Source organism: Hemicordylus capensis, chromosome 4 (assembly GCF_027244095.1).
Source record: "Hemicordylus capensis ecotype Gifberg chromosome 4, rHemCap1.1.pri, whole genome shotgun sequence".
NCBI lineage: Eukaryota > Metazoa > Chordata > Lepidosauria > Squamata > Cordylidae > Hemicordylus > Hemicordylus capensis.
Window position 1 is genome coordinate 52,477,092 of NC_069660.1, and position 17,167 is coordinate 52,494,258.

Below are 17,167 nucleotides of genomic sequence, written 5' to 3' on the forward strand. Positions count from 1 at the left end.
AAGATAAGGAGGCTGTTCTCACAAGCAGCCAAGCCCAGGCTTAGGCAGCCAGGCCCGGGCTTGGCTGCCCATGAGAACCACCAGGATTCACATGGATCCTGATGGGGCTGTGGTACCAAACCCAGCACTGAAGCCTGGCTCTTAGCCATGGTTAAGGGTTGCCGGGATCGTGTGTCTGCATGGGCTACTTGTGTCAGCCTAGAGCACTGCACTGTGGGATATCTGGAGGCTGGGATAACAAGTCCCGGCTTCAGAGCGATCGGTCCTGATCCGCACTGCATGGAGTAGCGCGGATCATGAGGGAGTGCGTTCCGCACTGCGTGCTCCCACCAAGCATAGGTGATCGTCTGGGGAGAAGGCAAGGTTTGTGAAGCCACCCCCCTGCCCGCCCGCCTGCCCAGTAGGTCATGTGAATGGCCCCAAGGACTGACATCCAGACTAAGTTAATAATTAGCAGTTGCACTGAAATTAATGTGACAATTTAGTCATTACGAACTTGTCCCATTTATGCAAAAAGGACTATTTATGAGTAATTTAGAGTAATTTAATCTGGATTGCAGACAATAGGGCAGTTCTCACAACCATAAACTGGGTAGGAGACGAGTCCTACCTAGTTTTGGGAGTTGGGTGTGTTCCCATTTTGTGGTTGTGACTTAGATAAAAACAAGATAGGAAGGTGGGAAGTGGGGAGCAGGATGCCTCTGAATACCAGTTGCAGGGGAGTAACTGCAGGTGTGAAGGCATGCCCAACTCCTGCCTGCAGGCTTCCAGTGGCATCTGGTGGGCCACTGTGTGAAACAGGATGCTGGACTAGATGGGTCTTGGGCCTGATCCAACAGGGCTGTTCTTATGTTCTTATCATCTATTACACCCCAGCTGGGTAGGATGAGTGTGTCCTACCCAGATTCTTTCCTCCGCTTCTCAACGAGGTAGCGGAAAATCATCCTACGCAGCTGGGGCTTGACAGACGATCATGCTCCCCACCTCCTACCTTGTTTTTATCTAGCACATGATAGCAAAACAGAAGAGCACCCAGCTCCTGAAACTCATCTCCTACCCAGCTCATGGTCGTGTGTACTGCCCTATAATCTTTTACAAGACTGGCTTTTCTGTGGAAAGCACAGGGACTCCTGTGATTTCCCCATTGTCATGGACAGACCACCATCAGGTAAAGGTTGGACTCATGACCACATCCCACCTCCGCAGGGGCAGAGGGCCCATTAGGATGGTCCACCTGAGAAGGTTATTACATTCAATAGGATTCCAATAAGCCTTGGAGGGATTTACTGTTGGCTCTGTTGGTGACCCTGTCTCAACACTCTGGTAGAGAACTGGAATAATCAGCTCACCAGGGCAGTGGACACGATCACTCTTAAGCGTCCTCTTCAACCCGTTTTGAAACTGGCCCCTTGTTATATGGAAGAACTATGGGGACTGAAGTGGCGAGATAGACAACTAGAGTGCAAGTGGAGGAAGACTTGACTCGAATCCAACAGATTACTACATAGAGCGCAGGGATGTGCGGACCGGTCCGGAAGCTTGGGGATTCAGTCTGGAGGTTCGGGGGTTTGGGATAGAACCAAAACACACACCCCGGTTCCATCCGGACCGGAACTGAACAGGAAAAGTCCACCAATTTTTATTTTTATTTTTATAAAATAAAATAAAAATACCTGTAGCCCCTTCTGGGGGCTTCCTGTAGGATGCAGGGGTGGGGTGGTGGTCTGCGAAGGTTCCCCCTTTCCCTACTGGCCTCTGAATCACTGCTGCGGCCTGATAAAAAGGCCTCTTTCCAGCCCATTCTGGCCTCATAACTGCACGCAGCAGCCATTTTGGCCACCACTGTGCATGTATGTGTAAATGGCCTCTGTGAGGCCTGGCATGGCCCACAGCCTCACAGAAGTCATTTGCGCATGCACAGCGGCCATTTTGGGAAAACAAAATGGCCACCATGCATGCGCAAATGACTTCTGCGAGGCTGTGGGGCTACAGGTATTTTTATTTTTATTATTATTATTATTTTTTAAATTGCGAAACCCCCTCCACCCCTGGGCCAGACTGGACTGGGGGGAGTTGATGGGGGCCGGACTGAACTTGGCTGGTCTGGTTTGAGTCGAGTCTGGACTCGAATAGAATCGGGCCAGCTGTTTCCGTGCACACCCCTAATAGAGTGCATTTGAAGATCTATGCTCAGGTGATAACGTGCGGCAAAGAAGCAATTCTTTTCTTCCTGTATTGTGTCCTCAGGTTCATGTCCAGTGGAGTTGTTCAAGGTTGTGAAGGGGCTAATGTGCGCCCCCTTCCCCCTTGAATCAGTAGCTGGACAAAATCTCTCGTATTCAGGCCGACTTAGATTCAAACTCCACAATTGTTACAGAGTCTGATGCCAAGGTGTCCAGCAACTCCTCTTATGTGATGACCCTGGATCAATTTCATTTTGTGACTCCTGAGCATGTGGACAAGTTGCTTGGAATGGTGCGGCCTACCACCTGTCCTCTTGATACTTGCCCAACATGGCTTATACTATTTGGCAGGGAGGCTGTTGTAGAGGGCCTGGCAGAGATTATAAATGCTTCTCTGAGAGAGGGCAGGATGCCTCATTGTCTTAAGGAGACAATCATCAGACAGCTTCTGAAGAATCCTGCCTTGGATCCCTCAGAGTAAAGCAACTATAGGCCCGTCTCCCATGGCTGGGCAAGGTGATTGAGAAGCTGGTGGCCTCCCAGCTCCAAACGGTCTTGGAGGAAACTGATTTCCTTCATTTCAAACTGGCTTTCGGGTGAACTATGGGGTGGAGACAGCCTTGATTGGCCTGATGGATGATCTCCAATTGGGAATTGAGAGAGGGAGTGTGACTCTGTTGGTCCTTTTGGATCTCTTGGTGGCTTTCAATACTAGTGACCATAGTAGCCTTCTGGAACATCTGAGGGGATTGGAGGTGGGAGGAACTGCTTTGCAGTGGTTCCACTCCTACCTTACGAGCAGTTTCAAGATAGTGTCTCTTGGAGACTGTTGTTCTTCAAAATCTGAACTTTTGTATGGTGTCCCTCAGGACTCCGTATTGTCTTCGATGCTGTTTACACCTACATGAAACCGCTGAGAGAGATCATCAGGTGATTTGGTGCAGGGTATTATCAATATGCTGATGACACCCAAATCTATTTCTCCATGTCAACATCATCAGGAGAAGGCACAACCTCCCTAAATGCCTACCCAGATGCAGTAATGGGCTGGATGAGGGATGCATGCTGTGTGTCTACGCGCCCTGACCACATAGGAAAAACATAGGAAAACTGCCATATACTGAGTCAGACCATTGGTCTATCTAGCTCAGTATTGTCTTCACAGACTGGCAGCGGCTTCTCCAAGGCTGCAGGCAGGAATCTCTCTCAGCCCTATCTTAAAGAAGTGAGGGAGGGAACTTGGAACCTTCTGCTCTTCCCAGAGTGGCTCCATCCCCAAGGGGAATATTTTGCAGTGCTCACACATCAAGTCTCCCATTCAGATGCAACCAGGGCAGACCCCGCTTAGCTATGGGGACAAGTCAGCTTGCTACCACAAGACTAGCTCTCCTAACCCTAACCCTAACCCTAACCCTAACCCTAACCCAGCTCCTGCATCAATGCCAGATGCACTGTGCATGGCCAGCAATTGGGCCACTTTAGTATCATGAACTTAGCCTCACTCCCATTTCTCCCAGGTCAGCGCTGCATTCCAGCCTGGCTGGAGCTCTTTCCTCTTTCCCATCCGAGGCCAAGGAAAGGGCTCCCAGCCAGGCTGGAAGGCAGCACTGACTGCGAAGAGACAGGAGCGAGGCTGAGTGCCCCATTACCATCACGGTGTGCCCCCTGCCTCTGAAGTCGACACAGGGGGCGGGACAACTACTACCCAGAAGAGGGTCCATTCAGACCCTCTTCTAATCCTCCCCAGCCGGTGCTTTGTTCCAGTGCTGACTGATGGGTTTTTTTTTCCTCTGCTCACTATGGGAGCTTCTATTGTATAATGATTAAACAACTGGGATAAGGAGCTGTGCTGGATTATTAGCTTGCAGCTTTTCATGCTTAGAACATTCAAAGTCTTGCCCATATATAGGTAGAGCTTGGAGGAAACAAACTGAAGGCCAGGGCAGCTGGACAGAGATCACCCACTACCCTGTGGAGCCACACTGGGGCATCATGCTTCTGAAGCTGTGCAGAGAGGATTATTCCCACACAGCAACTGAAGTGACTTCTTCACCTTACTGCTCCATAGAACCAGTCATGGGGGAATACCATCCAACAAGTTCAATTCAAGGCTATTCCCTCCCAAATTGGAAAATAGCTTAGTTAATTCTGAGCCCAATTCCCAAGCCAGTACTAACCCTTTGCAATCATTACATCAGTACATCAGTACATCATTGGGAGCATGATGGGATCTGGATTCCACCCCTAACCTCCCAGGAGCTTCTAAGCCCCCTTACCTCATTGCTGTGATGGCAGCCCGAAGGGAATTATGTCTTTCTTTCCCTCCCCTTACATTCTGGCACTTTCCATAGCAGCAATCTAAGTACCAGCAGTGGGGGGCGGGGGTTGCAGATAGAGACCACCTCCTTCCCTGCTGCCACAGGGAAGTTTGGGGTGGGGAAATTTGGGGTGGGGAATTTATTTTTCTCTGGTTCAGATTACAATATAAGCTGGGGAAGAACTAATAGGGATGTGGGTGGAGACTGCAGGCTGGTGAAATATGTGCCAAATAATTTTCTGAACCAGATTACTATGAAGTTTGGTGGCATCACCAAGGGCTCTAGCCATAATTCAGCACTGATACCTTGGTAGTTGAATAAATGGAATGAATGCAGCGGGGAGTGTGTGTGTGTGTGTGTGTGTGTGTGTGTGTGTGTGTGTGAAAGTTCTTTGTTCTGTTTTTCTAATTCTCCTCACCCTTAGTCCTGTGGAATGGTGATTGGCTACACTTCATCACAAACAACTTCTGGTCTAAACACTTTTATTCCTAACAGAAATGTAAACTAAAGACAAAATTGTTGAATTTGCTGCATAGTACCAGGCAGAAACAAATTCAAAAGCATTCAGAGTTTAATGTAGCAGTTTTCCTGGGGGCTGAATGGTTCACCTTTCTTTCACAGATGCTATAGCAAATATGACTCTAGTTTTGCCCCCAGCAGCAGGAGGAAAATGAAAGCAAGTGTGCTATACCATCGAAATGGTTCTTTTACTGGGTCAGCGAGCCAAAGAACATCACCAGCGGAGAAGTTTTAAAAAGGCTTTATTTGCTCTGCAGAAGCAAAGGTTCTGGCCGGCTAGTGCCCAAATTCCAGAACCCCGATCATCATTTACAACAGACTTTTATACCTTACAGATCACATAGGCAAGAATTTACATGATGATAACAGTATCTCCTTATCTCATTGGTATGTAGGTAGAGCTGGGGAGGAAATTCCTTCTTATCCTTTATCATGCTTTTATCGTGTTGTGTGTTTTAAACCTTTCAGCATGACTAGATTAGTTTTATAAGTTAATCAATTATATCAATTCCACCCTTTCTTTTAGTGGGGACTAATTCCTTAGCCCCTTCTGGTATGATGATATCTCACCCGGGATATAGATTCTTCTTCTTCTTCTTCTTTTTTTAATATGTCAACGTCCGGTTTAAACAGTATGGGACCCATTGTATACAACAACAGAGGAGTAGGAGGGGATCATATTAATACAAAATCCAAAAAGCATCAGAGCACCAAAAGCTAAAAGTTCATGATTAACAGATATTCCCATGGTTCAATCTCCTTTTACCCTTTAGAACAAAGTTTTTAACCCGTCAAGGGGTTCAACTTCCCAGCGTTCTGGGTTCTCCTTTGTTGCAGCTGTTGCTGATGGTGGACTGCCGGTCCTTCTTCTGGGTCAGGGTTGACGTCCTCTGGAGACTCCCTTGGGATTCTTCCCTTACACTTGACCACTGTTTGGGTCACCAACAGAACCTGGAGAGGACCCTGCTTACTGAGAGAAAAAGATAGGCATACAAGACATCAGTTCCTCCCCCCCGAAGGGACAGCATCCTGGGATCAGGGTGGCCAACCAACATTCCCAAAAGAGGAAGGTCATAACCTTTCTTAGGTCTAGTTCTCAAAGCAAGCAACACAATAAGTAAAATCTGAGGCCACTTCAAATTGGTCTTTCGGCAATTTTTCCCCAATAATGTTTTTGTTTCCTTACTTTCCCTCGCTTCCCCGCTTCCCAAAGTTCAAAACAGGGGATAATGTCCTCCACTGGGGCCTGCAATGGCCACTATGGCTTGTGAGCTGTAGAGAGGGCTTCAACCCAATGGGTCAGCTTGCAAGCAGCAATCCTGGGCAGGAGGCAAAAGTAATAAAAGTAAAAAAAAAATGATGATGATAATGTTCACGTTCACCCCACCCTCGTGGGTTTGTGACTTTGAAGAAACATTTAAAAACCTGGCAGGTCAAACATAGTCTTATCACTCGAGAGGCCACAACATAAACTTCAGCACTTGAATCTCGCAAAGGCCTTTTGGGTAGAACTGCTGATAAAGTCCTGTTCTCCTGTAGCATGTAGCTCTTCTTCCAAGATGTCCAGAGTGATGTACTACATACTTAAGTTTCCTCTCATGACAACCCTTCAAAGCAGGCCAGGCCGTTTAAGTGGTTGGCTCAGTGTCACCCAGCAAGTGTCATGGTTGAATGAGGAACTGGACTCGGGTTTTCCCGGTCCTAGTACAGCACTCTAACCACTACACCACGCTGTGCCAGCATACTTACAGACTTCTGTCAGGGCAATCAGTCTCCATCCAGTGTACCTGACTTCATTCTCCATAGAAGGGTGATTTGTCAGTGACACCTGGCTTTCGGGATCTTCACTGTCCCCATCTAAGCCACATTTAGGTAGTGTTCCAACTCTCCGTCAACAATATCCTTATAAAAACCTATATAAAAGGAAACAGTCCTTGCCTCCAGACAAAATTAATATACCTTGTAGAAATAGGATTGAAATCTCTTTCACGAGGCCTAGTGTCTCATGGAACAAACAGGCTTCTGTGGTAAAATATGTTATCCATAATCTTGCAGAGGGGTGAAGCCTGTGATAAACACAAGTTATTATCAAGTCTCTAATCAGGAGCTGTGAAAACAGTATGGGTTTAACAGTAGCATACAGAAAGCTAGATCCTTTTAAGCTAAGAAGACCTTTAGGTGAATGCAAACCGGTACTTGGGAACTCCCTGCCACTTGGTATAACTGGCTACAGGAATGGCATCTAGATTTCAAAAGTTCTTTGCGGAGGCAAAGCAAGGCTGGCTGTGAGGAAAATTTTAAATTTAAGCCTTAGACCATTTTATAGTGGCTCTCAGTGTACATGGTAACAAAAATATTACAAAGACATAAAAACCTCTAGTATTCATAACACATTATATCAGCTTGTGTTTACAACTTTTTATCCATTCAGCTTAAAACCTTATTGATTGATTGATTGATTGATTGATTGATTGATTTCCTCCCACAATTTACTGACATCCCTTCATAACATTAAAAAAAAATCTTAAGCAAGGTTAACTGTAGGGGGGGGGAATCTAAAAGCCCCTCCTGTAAAAAAGGTGGGTGTGGGACTGGGAAGGTGCTACAGTTCCCCTCTCTCATTACTTTATCAATAACTGAACAGACTAATGACATCTGATAAGACAATACAAAAACCCAAAATAAACAAGAGATCAGTTTAAAGGGGTTCAGCTGAATTACAACATTGGGACCTTAGAATCCTTTCCTAATTTTCTACTATTACTATGAATCAAGGGTTAATTTGCCCTATTTCAACTTTAAGAGAAGCACAATCATTTACAGAAGAATCATTCAGTATATGACCAAGGTGTTACCCATCTTCAGAGCATAAAAGCTCCCTTTTGCTTCCTCATGAAAGTGTTTCCAAACAACAACTCCATCCACCAAATTCACCCAACCTTCCCATAAGAGAATGTACAAAGATGTTACAAACATAACACACACGGCAGGCACAGTATTAAACTATTCCCTGCAGCTAGTTCAATGAATTCCAATAGGTTGCAAACTGGAGTTCTCAACTAGCTATTCCTCTGACTGGTTGGCATCTAACTAAAAGTTTGGCTGGGTTGGGTTCCCAAGAGATTTTACTGAAGCAGGGGGAGAGGAAAAGGCTCCAATTCTCCCCAAGACCCACATACTATGGTTAAAATGCAGGAATTACACTTTTTATATTTAGCTACAATAGGAAGAAACATGGTGGTCCTTTTTCTTTCCAATTTTCCAGAAAGGTAGGCTACTGGTTGTGATGCTGGACCCAAATATTGGGTCACAACTGCAGCCATACATCCTTTGTCCTCTTTTACAAACAAGTAAAAGAGTTTCTCATAGATTGGAAATGCTAGTGCAGGTGCAGAAACTAATAAAGATTTCAAGTTTTCCCAAGCATCTCAGGCCTCTTCTGTCCAAGACAGATTGTGGGGTTGCGTAGTTAAATCATACAAGCTACTTGAGCTATTTGGCTAAAACCAGGAATCCATTGTCCACAAAAACCAACCATGCCAAGGAAAGAGCAAACTCCTTAACAGTAGTGGGTTGCCTCCTTCCCACAATCATATGCACTCTCTCTGGCAATAAAGTCTTAGCATGTTTTGACAACAGGAGTCCCATATATTTACTTCAGATTTGACCCACTGAGCCTTCGGTTTTGAGGCTTTTAAAACCTGTTTGTGCCAAATTGGTCAAAATAAAAACAGTTAAGTGCTCATTGGCCTTTTTATCCACTGTAGCCCAAAAACAGACCATCTATAAACTGCAATAATAATGAACCTAGGGCAGAATATGGTGTTAGGGGTATCCATGATATCTATACTAGTAAAGGGAACATGTACATAAGCGACATTTCCTCCTTCAAAAGTCACTTCTCTCACTGGAAATGCCTTGGCACTCACTTTCCTTTCTCCCAACTTTCTCTGTGCTTGCTTATCATCCTTTGTCTGTACTTTCTGAAGCACCACTCTGGTATCCTTCGTATCAGACTGAATTTTGGAGGGCGTCTGGACCTCCCAAAGTACTACTTCTTCCTCAGTCTCTTCCCCTTTCTCTATCACCTTTTCCTTTTCCTCCTCTCATTTTCTCCCTTTTCCCTTTCTCTGCAAATCTTCCCCCTCACCTCCATAAGGTGGAGGTGGAGCTGAGGGGGTTAACCCCTTTCTGGAAGCCAATTTAAATTGAGCCACCAGGGTGGATGCCTTCCCACTTGATATCAATCGGGCACCCATTTCATCAACAGACATCATTAATCCTGTAGGAGTTAAACCACATTGTTTACACATTTCAGGTTTTGCCCACAAACTCCTAAAACCACCAGCATATTAATGTTCAGAAAAATTAAGTGTCCTCCTCTTTCTCTGAAGACTGGCTTCTGCCCGATTCCTCATCTTCGCCCCATTCATCTAGTTTCCTCTGTGAACAACCAGAACCTATGCCCTCCCCCTCCCTGTGTCCCATGTCCTCTAAGCCGCACGGCCCACAACCTATGCCCGCCCCCATCCCTCTTGTTACCCGCGGGACTGGGGGAGGTGAGGGTGTCAGGGAGGCCTGGGCGGCAGGTGGTACACTGGGGACGGGAAGGGGATCCATTTGATCACAAGGGTGTACATAGGGCGGTGGGTTTGGCTTTCGGATTTGCTAGCCCTACGAAGACAGGAGGAGCAGCCTGTGTCTTCATCAACCCACAACTTTTAAGGATTTCATCCCTAGACCAGAGCTCCATAAACGCTTGCGCATATTGATGTTCCTCAAATTTTCCTTCCTGGGTACAAAACAATAATAACTGCAGTATGGTTTGATAATCGATCGATCCGCAGGGGGCCCATATGGCCCCGCTTTCTAATTGGTAATAAAGCCAACAATTTTGACAGAAATTAATCATTTTCTTTTTCCTAAGGGGATCTCCTCCCGTTAGGAATATCAAATTCCTTAATACACATTGTAGTGGAGTACAGTCTTTTCCCTTTTTCTTGCTCTGAGCAGTTCCCATCCTTTTCTGGTAAGTAGTTTAGTTATTTGGGACTTTAACCCATAAACTGTAATCTGGGACTTTAACCCACCCCAGGGGACTTTAACCCCTCGTTTAAATCTACTTACCCGCTCTGGAGCGTCCTTCCCCTCAGCGCGCTTTACACCGTTTTCCTGCCTTAGTTCTCCGATTTCTGGTCCATTGTTGTGGAAGGTCCTGGTGCGACATTAGAGCCTTGCCCACTTCTCAACAAAGGTGAGGTGCCGGCTGGGCTGGTTAGTCTGCCTGTCGCCGGGGGGCCTTTCCACCCAGTGGGGGGTTGCCTACGCTCATGTAAGGAATGTGGCCCCAATCCGAGTCATGGCACCAATTTGCTATACCATCCAAATGGTTCTTTTACTGGGTCAGCGAGTCAAAGAACATCACCAGCGGAGAAGTTTTTAAAAGGCTTTATTTGCTCTGCAGAAGCAAAGGTTCTGGCCGGCTAGTGCCCAAATTCCAGAACCCCGATCATCATTTACAACAGACTTTTATACCTTACAGATCACATAGGCAAGAATTTACATGATGATAACAGTATCTCCTTATCTCATTGGTATGTAGGTAGAGCTGGGGAGGAAATTCCTTCTTAACCTTTATCATGCTTTTATCGTGTTGTGTGTTTTAAACCTTTCAGCATGACTAGATTAGTTTTATAAGTTAATCAATTATATCAAGTGGAGTTATTTGGGCATCAGGGTGAGGGGCGTTGCTGCTACTGTTGCATCAACCCTTGAGGCTCCAGAGTGCTTACAGCTATATACAGTGTTTCCAGGTCTGGACCTGGCAAACTCTGTGTGCCCCAGAGTCATTATATACTATTTTGATCATAGAACACAAACAGTATTATAACTACTGTCAGAAATAACTATATGTATCTGAGGACTTAGAAGATGCTAAGTTGGCAAAGAGGCTGCTAACTTGGCAAAGAGGCACTTTTTAACGTGGCGATTCTCTGTATTTAGCAGGGGGAGAGTAACTGGCCCTGTCCACCTCCAGCACAGTACCTCCAGTGACTGTTGCTGGTGTCTGTCTTATGTTTCTTTTTAATTGTGAGCCCTTCGGGGACAGGGTTCCATCTTATTTGTTCATTTGTTTGTTATTTCTCCGTATAAACCGCCCTGAGCCATTTTTGGAAGGCGGTATAGAAATCGAATGAATGATTGAATGAATGAATGAATGAAGATGAACTATCTAGGACATTTGTTCTATCATTTGCATGTAAGATTGTGAAAAAGGGATAAAGTCATACTGAGTTGCCAAGTCCCAAGCCAGAAATGGTGCCTGTCTCTTTAAAAGTTCCATAGCACCCATGCTGTATGTACAGTCACTGTACTTCTTACTGCATAGATTCACCACATCCTTTCCTTCCCAGCTTGCAGTTGGGCAAAACTAGAACCTTGCCAGTTACTTTAGGCAGAAGGGGTGGGGTGACGGGACCTGTAAAAGCTTAGATAGGGGGTCTTGCCCACAGCCCATGTACTGCTAATTATCAGGTGCAGCACTGAAAAGATCTTGATATGCTGATCTGACTGTATTGCTACTTGCTCAGAAATGCACTGCTGTGTTAAGCAAGCTGTTAGAACTCTGGTAGTAGAACTTAGGGTGGGGGAGTCTGAGGGCTCTGAAGCAGGAGTGAAGCAGGAAGACCCTGGTTAAAATCTCAGCTCCATCATGAATTTTCTATGCAGCTTTAGAGATGCCTCCTAATTGTAGCAAAGAGGCTGCTAACTTGGCAAAGAGGCACTTTTTAACGTGGCGATTCTCTGTATTTAGCAGGGGGAGAGTAACTGGCCCTGTCCACCTCCAGCACAGTACCTCCAGTGACTGTTGCTGGTGTCTGTCTTATGTTTCTTTTTAATTGTGAGCCCTTCGGGGACAGGGTTCCATCTTATTTGTTCATTTGTTTGTTATTTCTCCGTATAAACCGCCCTGAGCCATTTTTGGAAGGCGGTATAGAAATCGAATGAATGATTGAATGAATGAATGAATGAAGATGAACTATCTAGGACATTTGTTCTATCATTTGCATGTAAGATTGTGAAAAAGGGATAAAGTCATACTGAGTTGCCAAGTCCCAAGCCAGAAATGGTGCCTGTCTCTTTAAAAGTTCCATAGCACCCATGCTGTATGTACAGTCACTGTACTTCTTACTGCATAGATTCACCACATCCTTTCCTTCCCAGCTTGCAGTTGGGCAAAACTAGAACCTTGCCAGTTACTTTAGGCAGAAGGGGTGGGGTGAAGGGACCTGTAAAAGCTTAGATAGGGGGTCTTGCCCACAGCCCATGTACTGCTAATTATCAGGTGCAGCACTGAAAAGATCTTGATATGCTGATCTGACTGTATTGCTACTTGCTCAGAAATGCACTGCTGTGTTAAGCAAGCTGTTAGAACTCTGGTAGTAGAACTTAGGGTGGGGGAGTCTGAGGGCTCTGAAGCAGGAGTGAAGCAGGAAGACCCTGGTTAAAATCTCAGCTCCATCATGAATTTTCTATGCAGCTTTAGAGATGCCTCCTAATTGTAGCCTTCTGCCATGTGTAGACAATAATAGTAACCTATATTGTAAGGTTGTTGGAAAGATTATTGAGTCAGTGGGGCTGTTCATATAACTGTTAATGGGGTGAAACAAGCATTTTTGGAAGGGCGGTATAGAAATTGAAAAATCATCATCATCATCATCATCATCATCATCATCATCATCTTACCCTGTTTCAGAAGCTGTGCATGCTCCTGTTTTTGGTTGTACGCTGGTGAAAGCCTAAGAAAGAGGAGAGAGGCATGATAATCTGTGAGACAGGCGCTGGGTAGTATGGCTTTTCCTCCTACCTTGCTAAAGTGCTGGGTACGACAGCATTGTCCTACTCAGCTCCAGTCACAGATGATCATGCCTCCTTCTTCTTACCTAGGTTTTTGCTAGCACACAATAAAAAATGGAGTGTGCACGGCTCCTGAAGCTGGGTAGGGTGCTTGTCCTACCCCATTAATGGTCGCATGAACAGCTGTAATAATAATAAACTATCTGGGCCAGGTGCAGAGCATCTAGGCCTCTGGCCAGCCCACCGTATCGCTGCCACCTTTCTCTCCCCCCCGCCCCCCGCCGCCTGTCCGCCCCGCAGTTTTGTGGCCGGCCAGCCAGCCAGCCTACTGCTTCTTCTCCTCGCCACCCACTTCTCCATCCCCCCCGGCCCTTTCTGGCTGGCGGGTCACCCCCCCCCCCGCCTGTCCGACCGCTCCTCCACCTTCCGGCCTCCTGGCCTGCTTCTTCTCCCCCCCACCTGCTTCTCCACCCCCCCTTTCTGGCTGGTGGACCTGCCGACCTGCTTCTTCTCTCCCTCCCGCTTTCTGGCCAGACGGCCAGCTGGCCGCTGTTTTCTTTACTGGCTGGCCACTACAGCCACCGCCATTTTCTTCCCTCCCACCTCTCCCGTGGCTATCCGGCAGCTCTCTGAACTCTCGCGAGAGCTGCCATACATGGGATTAGCCATGGGTATGCCATAGGGAATTAAATATATAGATCATAATAAACTTTATTTGTTAGCTGCTCCATAACAATCCTGTAAAAATTCTGCCCCGTAACAATCTCCCATGATGTGTGTGAAATGCGCTGGACACTCCAAAAGCACCATTTAAGTGCCAACCATTATTATTTGCTGCCCTGGAGGCCTCTGAAGTTGTGAACAACCTCAGGTAGCAGCACTTTCAACTCCTGTAATTGACATATGGCCTCTTTATGGAATGTGCTTGCTCTGATATTCACATCAAAATTGTGAAATTTCACGTGGGCAGTTTCCTGTAATCAAGAAAGCTATTTTTAGCTCCATTTCAGAGAGATTACATAACAGGCTGATGTGTCATGGAATTTCTCTAGTGACAACAACAGCCTACTGTACAAAGGGGAACTTGTAAGACTGTTGATTGACATTACAGGTATAGCCATGGGGGGAAAAACAGGTCAGCCAGGAAACTTACTGACAAACTTAAGCAAAGTCTTGATACCAAATCATGCTTTTATCTGAGGATTTCATGTCTATATTCTCCTGACCTTTGGGTCATAGCCTGGCTTTCACTTCTGAATTCAGTTTTTGATTAATAATGCTTCCCTTTGTTTTTGAATTTTTAGTCCAAAGATTTATTTACAAGGAATTATGTGTTCACTGTGGCTAGATATCAGGTCTCTACTGTGTGTCACTCATGTAGTAGTACAGTCCACCGGAACATATAGAGATTTGGAATACATTAGCTTAATTTTTTAGCATAGTGAGAACTTTGTTACTTAACCTAAGTTTATCATATAAAACATGGAAATAATAGTGACCAAGTCTATCACACTTATTATGATGTGATAAAGATTGACAAACACTAACCTGTTCTATAGGCCTGCTCAACTGCTGAACAGGCCTGCTCAACTTCGGATCCCAGCTGTTTTTGGATGACAACTCCCATAATCCCCAGATGCAGTGGCCAATGGCCAGGGATTATGGGAGTTGTAGGCCAACATCTGCAGGAGGGCCGAAGTTGAGCAGCCCTGCTATAGAATAACAACTGGCTATTTCCCTCATTGCTGACATGACACCAACTCCTTGAGCTTCAACTGGATGATTAGGTTATAGCAAATATTTCAAAATAATACTGTGCCTGGGCTCATATAGCCAGCATCCGCCACTATAGATTCTCTGTGGGATGTTACAAGTTATTCCACTTGTTTGCTTTCGAATTTACTGTCATTCATCAAAAAGAAAGCTTTTAATGTACATGGGAAGCTCTGGGGGCAGGATGATGAGTTAGGCCTCCTCTGCCTCAGTGCACTGGATTTTAAAAGGAGAAGGATGATGTAGTAGAAGTGTGGAGGAGAGGAGAGGAGAGGAGAGGAGAAGAGCATGGGGGGTGAGAATATCTCTCCTCATCTCTTTTCCATCAATTTCCTCCTTTTCAAATCCTGTGCACCCAGGAGGATTCAGAGTGGTGGTGACAAGCAGGGGAACAGGTGAGTTGGTGGCAGACAGATGTGGCAGTGGTGATGGGAGCGACAGCAACCGTTGCTGCTCCTGCGCCCCAATAATCTGTCACTTGAGGTGACTGCCTCAGTTCACCTCCTCAGAAGATAGCAAGATGGTGTTTCATGATTCCCACTGCCCACATGAAGCCTGTTACATTTTCTTTTAAAAACCACCTAAGCATCTCATGGTTTGCCTGTAATGTGTGTTTAAGAAAACACACCCATATCACAAGGCTTTTGAGAGGTGACATCACAGATTCTAGTAACAGGATCTGAAAGAAAAGCTAGTTCTGGGGGAAAGGCCAGGTTCAGTCATGCTTTTCACTTCTCATCACCAAATGTGAAACCTAAGATGCCTGTAGCCAACAGGAACTTGAATTCCTTGTACTATATGACAGGGCGTCATGGTGGAAAAAGGGACATGGGGAAGGTGGAACTGGGTTCAAAAAGATGTTGGGTTGCCAGCTTTGTCCAGGCAGGGCTCTTGTGCATTTTTAGTTAACAAGGAGACGTTAACATTAACAAGGAGAAATGGCATCAGCTGAACACTTTCCAATGCAGTGATGGGGAAAACTTCAGCTGCTGAAACTTCAGCCCCTGCTAACTTGGCAAAGAGGCACCTTTTAATGTGATGATTCTCTTTATTAGCAAGGGAATAGTAACTGGCCCTATCCACCCCCAGCACAGTGACTGTTGCAGGTGTCTATCTTATGTTTCTTTTTAGATTGTGAGCCTTTTGGGGACAGGGATCCATCTTATTTGTTTGTTATTTCTCCGTGTAAACCGCCCTGAGCCATTTTTGGAAGGGTGGTATAGAAATCGAATGAATGAATGAATGGATGAATGAATGAAATGCCACCTGTTTGGGATAAAATGGCATAGGAATCGTGCTAGAAAAAAGCTGGCAATGAGGGGTGTGTGTGTGTTTGAGGGGTTAAATGGGAGAAGAGGATATAATAGGAAGGAGGGTTAGGAAAATGGGGAATGAATCACATGTAAGAGGGATATTTCAAAGATAAAGGGAAAATGAGAGAGTGGAAGGTGAGCACACAAAACTGGGGAATGGTATAATACTGAAAAGTGATTTGGAGAAGGAATGGGAAAGCAGAGGCCTAATAAGTAAGGTGTGAGAAGCTGAGGCACGCAGAAAGGAAGCATATCTGCCAACATGTCCCTATTTTCCCATTTAAGTGAATAGGGGAAATAGGGACATGTTGGCAGGTATGAGGAACGCTGTAGGATTACAATCAGAATTTGAGTTAATCCTGGATAACTCATCCCTGGAAATACTAGTGTCTCAATTTTTGCTCAAAAAAGCAAGTTTGTTGTGCTCCTTCTTGGAGAGGGACCTGTGTAATTAATAACTAACTAACTAACTAATCAACTAACTAACTAACTTTCCTCATGAAGAAAGATTATGGTTGTTGAGAAATTGGTGTGTGTGTGTGTGTGTGTGAACTGTAGCTCCTAAGTGCTCTCCCCCACGCCCCGCCTCACCCATTTACTTACTTCCCCTGGTTTGCTGCCACCACCTCCTTCTATTAGGAGGACACTTTTAGGAGGAGGAGTGTCTTTGTAAAGTCAAATGGTGTCTGGGGGATAACATGTTTGAGTGGTAGGCATGGGGGGCAGGGGAGAATGTTTCTCCTCAGAGTGCTTAAACAACACCAGCACCCTCCAATTTAACAATCTTGCTTACTGCATACTCAACAGGAACAGGGAATTCAAGGGTTGAGAGGAAAAATGATAGGCAGAGAGAATAAAAACAAAACAGTCACATCTACCTCCTAATACTGATCTTAAGCTAGGGATATTTATCACAAAACCCAGCTTCATCACCTCAGACTAGGTATTTCCACACAGAAGATTGTGTTCTCCACCCCACTTCAGTCAGGCCACTCACCCAACCAATAGGGAGTGAAGATTTTGTAATAGCGCCTCCCTCTGGTGCTTGCTAGGTGTCAGTCATAAGTGTTACCTCCTCCCCCAGACAGAGGAGCTTACATCCTCAACCATCGCTGGTGGTTTTGGAGGGCAACAAATTGACTCTTTAATGGGTAACCAGAAGCCTGGTCTTCACAATGGAGTGGGCGGGTGGGGGGGGGGCTTT

The 17,167-nt window shown here is 45.6% G+C and overlaps 1 long non-coding RNA gene across 1 annotated transcript; it reads right to left on the reverse strand.

The window, feature by feature from the left end:
* Positions 1-5,398: 5,398 nt before the first annotated feature.
* Positions 5,399-16,938, reverse strand: LOC128324383 (uncharacterized). The gene is made up of 3 exons (XR_008306819.1): positions 16,897-16,938; positions 12,767-12,819; positions 5,399-5,990 (listed from the first exon to the last, which is right to left on the reverse strand). It is a non-coding gene; the product is annotated as an uncharacterized LOC128324383 (long non-coding RNA).
* Between the last annotated feature and the right edge of the window lie 229 nt (positions 16,939-17,167).